Below are 13,301 nucleotides of genomic sequence, written 5' to 3'. Positions count from 1 at the left end.
TCTTCCTCTGCTCTGTTACTATAAAGCACTGACAATGAATTGGCATAAGAAAAGCAAGTAGCACATTTTTGGGTTTTAACCTCCATTACCTAAAACACTGATTGATGTTCTTTGTTCAATGTTTTTGGCAATCGAATGTTGTCGACTCACTGTAATAGTTCATTAACAATAAATGCACTTTTTGCAAACTGGAAATTCATTTATAAAAATATATTCACGTGCTACTTTTCAGAAGGTATGGTGACGGTAAGAATTGGTGCCAACTGCAAAATGCTGTCACGAGATGTAGCAAGCCTTGGATCAGGGTCAAGTCAAGTGCTTCTAAGCTGCAGGGCATGGCGTGCCTCGCTAGCAGCAGATCCCGCACGTGGCACGCCAATGACGTGACACAGGTAAATCACTAAATCTACATGATATCTGAGACCGGATTAAAAACGTACTTAAAACCCATAGCATGAGATGCAGCCTGGGTTTGTGGTTTCAGCAAGTCCTTGCTCCCTGCCCAGGGAAGGTTACCTCTGGGACTCCCCCACCCCCCAGCTGTTCAGTACAAACAGCTCTCTATTCCTGCAGCAAGTGTTGACACAGCAAACACGCAAAGTGCTTCCAGAAAAGAAAGAATGTAAGATCTCGGGTACAGACTCTCAAGTGAAAGCTTTAACTGATAGGGATTGTTTTTTTTTACTGAGAGATAGCATGCTGCAGACTAGTCAAGGGGACATTGAAGGCTTTTAGCAGGGCTTGCTGGTGCCCAATGTGAATATACATACAACAGTTTCACACCTCTGCTAATCGGACCATATTTGATGCTTCTACAGACAATCTGGCACAATTTTTCTGGTGGACCCCAAGTTGGCTGCTAGCGGTAGACAGCATTTACAATGCCGTCTTTACAACGGAATGCCTTTACCATGCAATGCGTCACCATGCATACCTTTACAACGAAAGTTAAATATAGTTAAGGCAAGAGTGTGTGTGTGTGTATAATCCCAACCAATACCTTTATCCCCTATCCCTGAACCCTAAAGTATATTTATATATATATATATATATATATAAAGTATGTAGACGTCCACAGGTCAGCAATTCAGCCAAAATAGACGAGGCAAGACCCAAAATTAGTGCAGATTATTTATTGTTTAGCCCAACACCAAACTGCCATGGCGCGTTTCGGCTTAACGAAGCCTTGATCACATGAGATATATATATATCTATATATATATATATATAAATTTACTTTCGGGTTTGGGGTGGATAAGGGTATTGGGTGGTAAGGGTGCTGTTAGGGTTTATGGGTGGTTAGGGGTATAGGGTCTTATGGGTGTTTTTTGGGGCCATGGAGTGGGTATATTTACAACAAGGGGTGGTGATGGACAGAGTCTCTGAATTAAGCAGAATACTCTCACCCAGTCAAGAGATCAGGGCTAGATCCAACACCGTTTTTTAGCTCATTGCACCATCCCAGTTTCAGAACCTGGCTGTATGCAAATTAGTCTGTCCCTGGCCCAGTGCATCATGGGAACAGGGCAGACCAGACTACAAAAGCCAATTCTTACACTGGGAAGGAAAGAAGCTTCCGGGGACCGGTTTCTGGCATTTCAGCCGTCTTCGGCCCGGCTTGCTTGAATCCTGATGGTGCAATGAGCAAGGGACTCACATCTGAGTATACCCTTCCACGCTTAGGGTGGACAAAAATATTTACAACAAGGGGTGGTGATGGACAGAGTCTCTGAATTAAGCAGAATACTCTCACCCAGTCAAGAGATCAGGGCTAGATCCAACACCGTTTTTTAGCTCATTGCACCATCCCAGTTTCAGAACCTGGCTGTATGCAAATTAGTCTGTCCCTGGCCCAGTGCATCATGGGAACAGGGCAGACCAGACTACAAAAGCCAATTCTTACACTGGGAAGGAAAGAAGCTTCCGGGGACCGGTTTCTGGCATTTCAGCCGTCTTCGGCCCGGCTTGCTTGAATCCTGATGGTGCAATGAGCAAGGGACTCACATCTGAGTATACCCTTCCACGCTTAGGGTGGACAAAAATATTTACAACAAGGGGTGGTGATGGACAGAGTCTCTGAATTAAGCAGAATACTCTCACCCAGTCAAGAGATCAGGGCTAGATCCAACACCGTTTTTTAGCTCATTGCACCATCCCAGTTTCAGAACCTGGCTGTATGCAAATTAGTCTGTCCCTGGCCCAGTGCATCATGGGAACAGGGCAGACCAGACTACAAAAGCCAATTCTTACACTGGGAAGGAAAGAAGCTTCCGGGGACTCTGTCCCTCACCACCCCTTGTTGTAAATATTTTTGTCCACCCTAAGCGTGGAAGGGTATACTCAGACATGAGTCCCTTGCTCATTGCACCATCAGGATTCAAGCAAGCCGGGCCGAAGACGGCTGTAATGCCAGAAACCGGTCCCCGGAAGCTTGTTTCCTTCCCAGTGTAAGAATTGGCTTTTGTAGTTTGGTTTGCCCTGTTCCCATCATGCACTGGGACAGGAACAGACTAATTTGCATACAGCCAGGTTCTGAAACTGGGATGGTGCATTGAGCTAAAAAACGGTGTTGGATCTAGCCCTGATCTCTTGACTGGGTGAGAGTATTCTGCTTAATTCAGAGACTCTGTCCCTCACCACCCCTTGTTGTAAATATTTTTGTCCACCCTAAGCGTGGAAGGGTATACTCAGACATGAGTCCCTTGCTCATTGCACCATCAGGATTCAAGCAAGCCGGGCCGAAGACGGCTGTAATGCCAGAAACCGGTCCCCGGAAGCTTGTTTCCTTCCCAGTGTAAGAATTGGCTTTTGTAGTTTGGTTTGCCCTGTTCCCATCATGCACTGGGACAGGAACAGACTAATTTGCATACAGCCAGGTTCTGAAACTGGGATGGTGCATTGAGCTAAAAAACGGTGTTGGATCTAGCCCTGATCTCTTGACTGGGTGAGAGTATTCTGCTTAATTCAGAGACTCTGTCCCTCACCACCCCTTGTTGTAAATATATGGAGTGGGTATGGCATTAGAGTGGTAAGGTTACAAAAACAAATGAAGGGTTGGGGTTGGGTATTTCTCTAAAAAGAAAATATTTATTTGTATAATGAAAATAAAATCAGGGTTATTTTGATGAAGAAAATATCTAAATGTAAAGTAATTTTTCCAAAATAGGGGTTGTCAGGGGATATAAATTCCTTGATCTTTGTCTTTAAGTTGTTAGTTTCTGTTACAAATAAAATTCCCATAATGCCTGATTATTGGTAGGACAGGCGTTAGTAAAGACATAAAACAGACTCACCTACCTGAGAAAGACCAAGATTCAAATCACGGCGGTCCAATTTTCTTTGGGGGGAGATTAAATGTAGATTAATATTCCAGTTCACAGAGTGCAGCTGTTGTTTGATGTTGGAATGATACTTTCAGGAGCGACGGTCTGCTCCTCACTCATATACAAGTTGCAGAGGGTGCAGTTTTCTACAAAGCTTTGGAACAAATATATAAATATTGCCTATCGGTAGTCGCCAGTAGGTAGTTATAGTTAGGATGTAGTTTCCAAAGGAAGAGCCTATTTTTCATTTGGCAATAACTTTGGCATCATTTCATTAATCCTCATGACAGTTCCAAAATGGGTTTGCCACTCAGTTCAGCTACTGTCTTGAAAGTTTCAGGGTGATCCATTAAGCAGGGGCTGAGAAAAAGGGGGGTCCCTAAACATTTTTTCTCAAGATAATTTCCATAAGAACTTTAGACACAGCTACAGTCTGAACTGCTGAACGGAATTACACCAAATATGGCAGAAAGGTAGCTGTTGGCCCAGAAAAGCAACTATTTTGTAAATGGGTGTAAAGCTGTTTATTAGCTGCGGTGTCATTTAAAGAAATTTCCAGTTGTATTTATAGGGATGCGTAGGATCCGTGACCACTTCTGATCTCGTACTGAGATCTGATTGGCTGCCAACACTTCAGACCAGGAAGTGTTGGCAGCCATCTTGGAGCTCGGCTTGAGCAAAGTCCCTGGAAAAACTCAAAAAAAAAGAAGAGAGAACAGGGTGGAAATAACCTTAACCCCTTGGCCTCTTGGGGAGGTCTCGCAGAAACGTTAAAAAACAACTAAGCGCTACCACGCTTTATTAGTTTTGGGCCCCTGGGAGAGCCAGATCAAGAGGGAATTTGGCAATTAGGGAGGGGGGCACAGGCCCCCCTAACTGGGGCTTAATTTTTCCCGGGATCAATGCCTCCACAGGGCCACAGGCCCAGGCCTGGACTAGCCGTTGCGGGCACCGGGCAATCCCCCGGTGCGCCGCAAGGGTGGGGGCCGGTTTTGGGCCCTGGGGGCCGGTTTTGGGCCCTGGGGGCCGTTTTTGTTACAGGGCCCTGTAACAAAATCGGCCGAAAACTGGCCCCGGCAAAGAGCTCGGTCGCACCCCCAGGGGGCCGGCCGAGCACTTTGCCAGGGCCGGTTTTGGTTCTCAGTCCGGCCCTGCACAGGCCCCAAAGTAATCATGGGGGCTTCTAGGAACCCCCTGGCCCCGGGGACCACCACCACTCTGAAGCCATAATGAATTTGTAATGGGGGACCTCAGGGACCCCCTGGGCCCAGAGGACCACCACCTCCCGGGGCCATCTTGTTTTAGATTAATTGGGAGGGGGCAGTACTCGGCCCCAGGGACTGCCACCTCCTCGGGGCAGGCCCTACAAATTAGAAAGTAGGGGGCCCTTCTCCTGGACCCATAAATGGCCCTGGGGACTGCCACACACCAGGGCTGGCTCCTGCTATATCCCGGGGTGCCCAACATAACAGTTTTCTATGGCTTGCAGATGGCATACAAGGAGGAGGCAAGAGGTGCATGCACACAGTGATGATTACAATTTATTTGGTTTGTGACTCAAGGATGAACTACCCCTGAGGCTGGCAAAAAAGGAAGCAATCACAGGAGAGTCGATGTAACTGGAGCAGGAACTGGACCTGTGTTATCAACTCAATGCTTTTGCTGGCGGGAATGCAACTAGGAAACTTGGTAACAACAGGCATGAGGACCGTCATTTCTTCATAATTTTGAATATGTGTCGTTTCATACTTGGATAGCTTTCCCCTGATGAAGAGTCTCCCCAAAATGTATTGAGATATGTAACACTGCATGGAGTTTTAGACTCGAAGAATGAATCCACATTTTGATTCAATAAATATGATGTCATAGATCATTATTAATTTTGTGTAATTACTGACTGCAGGAGCAAATTTGACACTGGCTCTTGAAGATTTGCATTCTGATATGGACATTATTTTATTCGAAAACTTTATGTGTTAATTTATAAAAATAAAAAATAAATTTGTATAAACCATTGCAATTATATAGCACCAAATTTTGTTCTCATGTTAATTTGATTGGCAGGAGATTTAACACTCCCGCCAAACCATAGCAAACACTCCACTTCCAGCAAGCGGGAGCAATATTTTCTCTCACTTGCTGGAAGTAGAGCAAAATCGTTTTCACAGAGAATGAGTTGTATGTTTAGATTTCCTTCTATGTGAAAACAGTGCTGCGCCCCCCTCCCCCCCAGGAGGCAGGGAGCCACCACGGACCGTGGGGGCCTTGAGGTTTCTCCTGCAGTCCCCAACAGTTGGGAGTGAGTGCCCTGGGTGGGAGCACAACACCCAGAATAGGGGATGGGCCCCGGGAATGGGGTCCCATTGGCTGCAGAGGGTCCTTGGGGGCCAACAACCACTTTTGCTACCTCCAGTATGTTCTACACAGTGGGATTGCTGAGAGGTTGTCGAAGGCTATGCTTCCTTTCGCCACCACTCGGCAAATGCTCCTCCTGGTGCATTACTAGTTGGGGTATGAAGTCCCCTTGGCTCTTGAGGGTCTTTGGGGGCCAACTGCACTTTCTATTATTTCCCAGTAAGTCCCACACAGCTGGATTGTGGGAGGTTGTCGAAGGCCATGCCCCCTTTCTCTACCATTCTTCAACACGCCTCCTGGCACACAACTGTTTGGGGGATGAACTCCCCTTGGCTGCTGAGGGTCCTTGGGGGCCAATTACCCCACATTACCTCCAGTAAGTCCCACACAGGAGTAATGTTGAGAGGTGATCCGAGGTCCTACACCCTTTCCCCACCACTGTTTAAATCATCTCCTGGTGCACTACTGGTTGGGGGATACATTCCCCTAGGCTGCTGAGGGTCCTTGGGGCCAGGAACGCCTTCTGTTACCTCCAGTAAGTCCCACATAGTGGGATCGCTGAGAGGTCTTTAGAGGCCACGCCCTCCTTCTCCACCACTCTGCAAACGCATCGTCTGGCACACTACTGGTTGGGGGATGAAGTCCACTTTACTCCTGAGGGTCCTTGGAGTTGAAGTACCCCCTGTTACGTCCAGAAAGTCCCACACAGTGGGTTTACTGATCGTTCTTCAGAGCCCACGCCTCCTTTCTCCACCACTCTGCAAATGCACCTCCTAGCGCAGTGCTGGTTGGGAGATGCAGTCCTCTTGGATGTAGAGGCACCTTGGGGGCCAAGAAGCCCTCCTGTTACCTCCAGTAAGCCCCATACAGCAGGTTCCCTGAGAGCTGGTTAGATGCCCTGCCCCCTTCCTCACCACTCTGCAAATGTGACTACTAGTTAAAAAAAACATAGGAATTCACTTAAAAACCAAAGGTTACAAGGACGTTATAGTTCGGAAAAAGAATTTGACAAACTTTAGAAATTTACTTAAAAAACATAGGGCACAGGGATGTAATAGTTAGGATATAGAATTAAAAAAACCTTATAAATTCACTGTAAAAAACAAAGGTCACAGGGAAGTTATAGTAAGGCTAAGATTTCCTCATACAAAACCAGTGAAAATCAGCAAGTTACCTGAGCTAATTATAACGTATGCCCCCTCAATACACTGCTTATGACCTCACATATTACATCACTCATGAAAAAGTCAGTGACATCACTGATGATGTCTCTGATGACATCATCCACAGAACCACTCACACACCCATTCACACCCCCATACAACCTCTCATATATCCCTCACACACCCACACAACCACTCATATCCATTCACAGACCCATGCCAGTACTCACATACCTACTCCAGTTCTATTGTGGCACTCACACACCCACCCACTCACTCACTCATAAAGCCACTCAAACAACATTCACTTACCTATACAGCCACTCATTCATCCACTCAGATATCCAAACACTCACTCATACAGCTATTCACATGCCAACTTATCTAACTACACAGTTGCTTACACATCCACTCACTCACCCTTAGAGCCTCTCAACACTGCCATGCACTCACCCATACAAGCATTCACATACCCACACAACCACTTACAAACCCATTCGCACATTCATAGAAGCACTCAAACATCCACTCACTCATACAGCCATTCACACAGACACTAACTCTCTAATACAGCCACTCACACACCAACTCACTTAACCAAACACCCGCTCAGTCACTCACTCACCCATACAGCCACTTAGACACGGAGTCACTCACTCATAGTCATTCAGACAACCACTCACTCACCCATAGTCACTACACACCCACTTACCCACCCGTAGAGCCACTCACACCACCACTCACCCACCCATACAACCACTGACACATCCTCTCACTCATCAACACAGCTACTCACAAAACATCTCACTAACCCACACAGCTACTCACACACCCACTTATCCACCCATACAGCCACTTACTAATTTAACTTTTGTAGTAGTTTAGTATATGTTTAACAACCATAAACTGTTAAAACCACTTACACTTATTTGATGATGTTATCAGTGATGTCATGAGTGATGTCACTGACCATGTGTAATATATCAAGTCATAAACAGTGAATTGCAGGGGTGTAAGGTATAGTTAGCTCAAGGAACTATGAATGCTGAATTTCACTGTTTTTGTGTGAGTGACATCTGAGCCTAACTATAACGTCCCTGTTACCTTTGGTTTTTTGAGTGACTATTATTTACTTCCTCGCATCACAAGAAACATTCGCACCACAAAATACAGGTGACAGCCAAGATTTATTTCACCATTTCAAAAACATCAAAACAACAGAAGAAAATGAATGTAAACACATATAGGCTGATTGTCCTCAATGAGACCATAGAGTCCCACACCTAGACAGACTATTTAAAGTACCGTTAACATAAATGGTCCCTGATTACTGTTTGGGTACAAAGAAAGCTAGAATGTGATCTTCATAACACCCAAGTGAGAACTTGTCCAATACATATCTCCATTTTTGTTATTAGACTTCAAAAAGAATGCATTTCTGTAAAGTACACAGAAGACTTCAAAAATAATGTGTTTCTGTAAAGCACACCAAGCATGCAATTGATTCATCAGGAAGTCATAGTTATCACTAAAACAGGATCAGACAATGGTTTCATGAACAGACAGACACATTGTTTTCAAAAGAACAAACTTCAATCACCAAGAATGAGGTGGTGACTGAATTTCCATATTACATAATAAGCAGAGGCATCAAATTCTAAAATATATTCAAAATGTGCAAACTAATGTTTCAAATATGAAGGAAATAAACATTCCAAGAAATGTTCTTTGTAAAATTCATTTAATTCATGATTTTCTATCACAAAAAAGAGAGGTCAAGTCCAAATTAGATGGTCCCATTCATATGTGATAACATTATTAGAGTGTGAGCTTTTTTATACACATTTTTTAGGCGGCATGCTCTTCATTAAAATGTCATCAAGATATTTGATATATACATATTGGGTGCAAATGGACATTAAAATACTTACCGCTTTTTTCAGCAAACCTCAGGTAACCCAAAAAACACAGCAAACAATTTACTTAAAATGATTGAACATTTTATGTAATTTCACCTGTTGCACTCGATCTGTTACATTATGCATGTTAAAACATGACTTCCAAATGCATTTACACTTTAATCTAGGTTGTGCTGCTTGAACTGAAGAATAATAAGCTGCTATTCATATGCAGCCGACCAATGTGATATAATGTTCCTGTTGTATCATGTATGAAATTTATTCAGCTTAAACTATTGTTTTTAAGAAACTCACCCGCAGTTTTAGATTGTAAAGGTTTTTATTAACCAAACAATAAAGTATTATATATATATATATATATATATATATATATATATATATATATATTATATATATATTCCACACACTGTTACCAATGTTGAAACTCCTCACATCCACGATGAGTCAAAAACAAAGGAACCCCAGCCGTGAGCCCGCCGGATTTGTGGCTTGGGACCAGCTAAACTTTGGTGGCAATATATATATATATATATATATATATATATATATATATATATATATATATTACACACACTCCTGGCTTGAATTCCTTCGCGGAAAACCCAGAATCGGAGCCCAATTGTAAACGGTGCTTCATCAGTGTTTATTCAGCAGAACAAAACAACACACCCAACGCGTTTCGAGATCAGCCGATCTCTTGCTCACGGGTGGAGCTTACCGGCACCATCATTCATTTAAAGAAACATACTTCATTGTCAAATGTACCACGTGATCATAGACATAGAAAATTTCTTCGAGTTACATGCTGTGTTGTCTGATAACCAAATCATGTGAAAAATGATAATATACAGAAACAAAATCAATAGTAAATGGATGTCACCCTTAATCTGGCAATTTTAGATTATAATTACGAATTAATTCCCAAACAAATTAGTCAATGCATATAAATCATTTTCAAGCTAAATAGCCTGATGAAAATTCCTATTATCGTAATAGGTAACCAATTATCATGCTTCTGCCACAATCGTATTGAATGCATACCATTGCAAAAAAGTTTATGACTAACAATTCCGCCCCAGTGGACATATATCGTATATTCTGTTTAGCCCATGGAATGACTTCACAAATTCAGCCCAAGTGGGCACAATCAATAAGGACTTCATGTTCCTGAAAGGAAAAAGAAAACACAGCTGTATATAACACATCTTATTTTAAAGATCCGTGTACTATTAAAAACAGTTAAAATTCTTGAATTCCAGTTAACCAAGCAGCAGCATCATATTCGTACACCAACACATTTATAAAACTGATACTTAAGCCTGGAGGTGAATGGCTAACTCTTCCCCCAAATTGTGTCCTACAGGCTGCATGGTATTGTACATTATAATATACTTTGACTCTAATTTCCTCAGTTCCAGCCATCTGTTCCCTCCCCTTTCATTGGTCTCAACACTGTCCAGAACACAACATTTCCTCAAATTCGGATTTTTGTTGTGTTTATCGGCAAAGTGCCTGGCTACAGGATATTGTTGGTTCACATTCCTGATAGCCCTCTGGTGTTCTAAAATTCTGAGTTTTGCTTGTTTAGTGGTGCACCCTATATAGAACTTTTTACAGGGACATTCCAATGCATAAATGACGTACTCTCGTGTGCAACTCAGATGTTTGGTAATCTTATGTGCACAACGATCAACAGACAATGGATTTGCAGTTGTTACTATATTTACAGGCCTTACACCTGCGGCAAGGAAAAAATCCCTGAATAGTGTTAATCTTCTGATTATCCTTTATCAGTGTGCTGCTTAATGTATCCTTGAGGGATTTCGCTTTTCTGTATGTCAGAGAGGGAATGTCATGAATAGCTTCCTTTATATCTTTGTCAAGCTTGAGGGTATCCCAATATTTAAGTAAACATTTACGCAATCTCCATGATTGACTATTGTAGGTAGTTATAAACCGTACCTTTTCCTCACTGCTGTGTTGTCTAGGAATTAACAGCTCATTTCTATCCATAGCATTGACTCTTGAGAGCGCCTGCTGGATTACCTTCTGACTATATCCTCTTTCAGAGAATCGTTTGGCCATTCTCTTGCTCTCTGTAAAAAAGCCTTCATCCGAGCTGCAATTTCTCTTAGCCCTAATCAGTTCTCCAACAGGTATACTGTGTATAAGGCTAGTAGGGTGGCTGCTCCCTGCATGGAGCAGGCTGTTACCTGATGTAGGTTTCCGAAAAAGGACACTACCTAAAATTCCCTTCTCGACTTCTAGCCTTATATCAAGAAATTCCAGCTGTTGTTTACTAATTACACTGGTGAACTTTAAGTTGAGGGCATTGTCATTCAAAATAGATTCAAATTCATGTATCTGGTCAAGAGTGCCACTCCAGATACAGAAAATGTCGTCAATATATCTTTTCCAGAGGATGACGTGGGTACCAAAGTGGGAGATCTTACGCACCACTAGCTCCTCCCACCAGCCTAGATATAAACATGCTAGGCTGGGGGCAAAGCAAGTACCCATCGCCACCCCCCGGGTTTGTTTGAACAATGATTTGTTGAAAATGAAGTAATTATTAGACAAGCATTCCCGCATCATGTCCAGAAGCATGTGAGTATGTGATAGGAGAGAGATCGACCTCTCTTTTAGGTAGAATTTACATGCCTCAACACCTAGTTCCTGGGGAATGCTTGTGTACAGGCTGGTTACATCGAAACTTACCAGCCAGTACTCAGGACTCCACGTGACGTCATCAAGAATTCGTAAAAAGTCGGATGAGTCCCTCACAAATGAGGGCAGACTAGTGACATAAGGTTGCAGAAAGTGGTCTATATACCTACTAGTATTTTCATAGAGGCTGCCCACAGAAGAAACATATGTAACTTTGGGAGTAAATAAAGTGCCGGTATTTTTGGATATTTAACGTAGAGGTAGTTGTACTCATCATCTTCTATCAACCCCCTTGCTTTCCAATCGCACAATTTATCCCCATATGCACTTTTGGATACATTATATTCATCTCTGTTAGCAATTGCATAGCTATTTATATCAGACAATTGTGTTAATCCTTCTTTAAGATACATATCCAGAGGCCAGACCACAACATTTGCACCCTTGGCACTATTCTTAATGACCACATCAGTCCAATTCTCCATCTCCTTTAAGGCAAGAAACTGATTTTTGGTCAAATTCCAATTCAATCTAGGTTTCATTCTGTCCATTCGTCTCATTTCTTGTATCATGCCTTGTTCAAAGCTATCGATATAGCTGTTGATAATTTGTGGTACAAAGACCGATTTGGGTCTGAACCCACTATTGCTACACATGTCGACTGAGTTCTCAGTGTCAATTAGGTTAAATAAAGCGTCATCACTGACATTGTCACAGCCTGCTAACAAATGTACAGATTTTGAAAGTTCAGCATCATTGACACTGAGTGCACTAGGTTTATCAACCGTTATATCCTTTCTCAGTCGAGGTTTCGTCGCAAACCACTTCTTTAACTTAAGTTTGCGCGTGAAGCAAAATAAATCAATACGGGCATTAACAAAATTAAAGTTAGAAGTAGGACAGAATGAAAGCCCTCTAGATAGTACTTCAAGTTGTGCAGAAGTTAAAATACGATTAGAAAGGTTTACCACTGTCATGGTGTTTACTTCTTCGCTGCCTTGCCTCTTGTTACGACACCCACTGGACTTTTTAATGCCTCGAAGGATCTGTTGCCTCTTCCGCGTCCGCCTCTGCCGCCTTTTCCACGCCCTCTTGATGGGGTGCCTATCTGGCGTCCCTGTGTAATTAGGGCTACCTCCTTTAAAATTAAATATTTTACTGGCACAGTTTCCAGTGGCTCGGAAATATCACTCTCCACAGAATCAGTCTCATCCTCCAAGGTCACCAATTCTCCTGGAATTGTTTCTGTTTGATTAGATATATTTTTCTTTTTCCCGGGTGTCGCCTGTACTTTAGTTTTCTTTGCGGCATCCCTGATCACGTCATACCGCTTTGCAAAAGTTAAGATCTGTCCCTTGCTATAGTCAATTTCATCGCGGTGAAATTTCCGCTGTTTTTTCTCTTTTATTTCCTCCTCTAATTTGTCAAGGCGTTTGTTCATTTTATCCATTTCCGTGGTAAACTCACTCTCTGTATATTTGGCCTTTAGCTTCATAATCAATGCCTCATTTTCTGTATTTAGTTTAGCACACTCCTTTTCAGCGTTCTTAATAAGCATTTTCAGCATGTTGAGAGAACATGCATGGTTGTTGTCCATCCATTCGCTAATTAATTCAGGGTCAGGATTCTGGAACGTCGGTATAACAAAAATTCTTAACCCACGTGGTATCCTGTTACATTCCAGGTACTTGGCGAGGGCAGCCGCCTCCCACCAGCGCGATTGCTCACGTTTTAGGTTTTTCCATAATGTATCCCATATAGATCTCAGTTCATCAGTTTTTTTGCCAGGTGGTCTGGTTTCTTCCCCAACACTGGACTCAATTGGTGAAAAAAGTTTCGATGCTGCTTCCAACCTCCTATTGTTTCTTATTTCT

General features: G+C 42.8%; 1 protein-coding gene across 2 annotated transcripts in view; it reads right to left on the bottom strand.

Moving 5' to 3' along the window:
- RAPGEF3 (Rap guanine nucleotide exchange factor 3) overlaps nt 1-13,301 on the bottom strand; it is a 1,135,646-nt gene that overhangs the window by 972,104 nt on the left and 150,241 nt on the right. The window lies entirely within an intron of this gene.

Source organism: Lissotriton helveticus, chromosome 1_1 (assembly GCF_964261635.1).
Source record: "Lissotriton helveticus chromosome 1_1, aLisHel1.1, whole genome shotgun sequence".
Classification (NCBI taxonomy): Eukaryota; Metazoa; Chordata; class Amphibia; order Caudata; family Salamandridae; genus Lissotriton; species Lissotriton helveticus.
The sequence above is the reverse complement of the archived record's forward strand: the minus strand, read 5'-3'. Positions and strand labels throughout refer to the sequence as shown.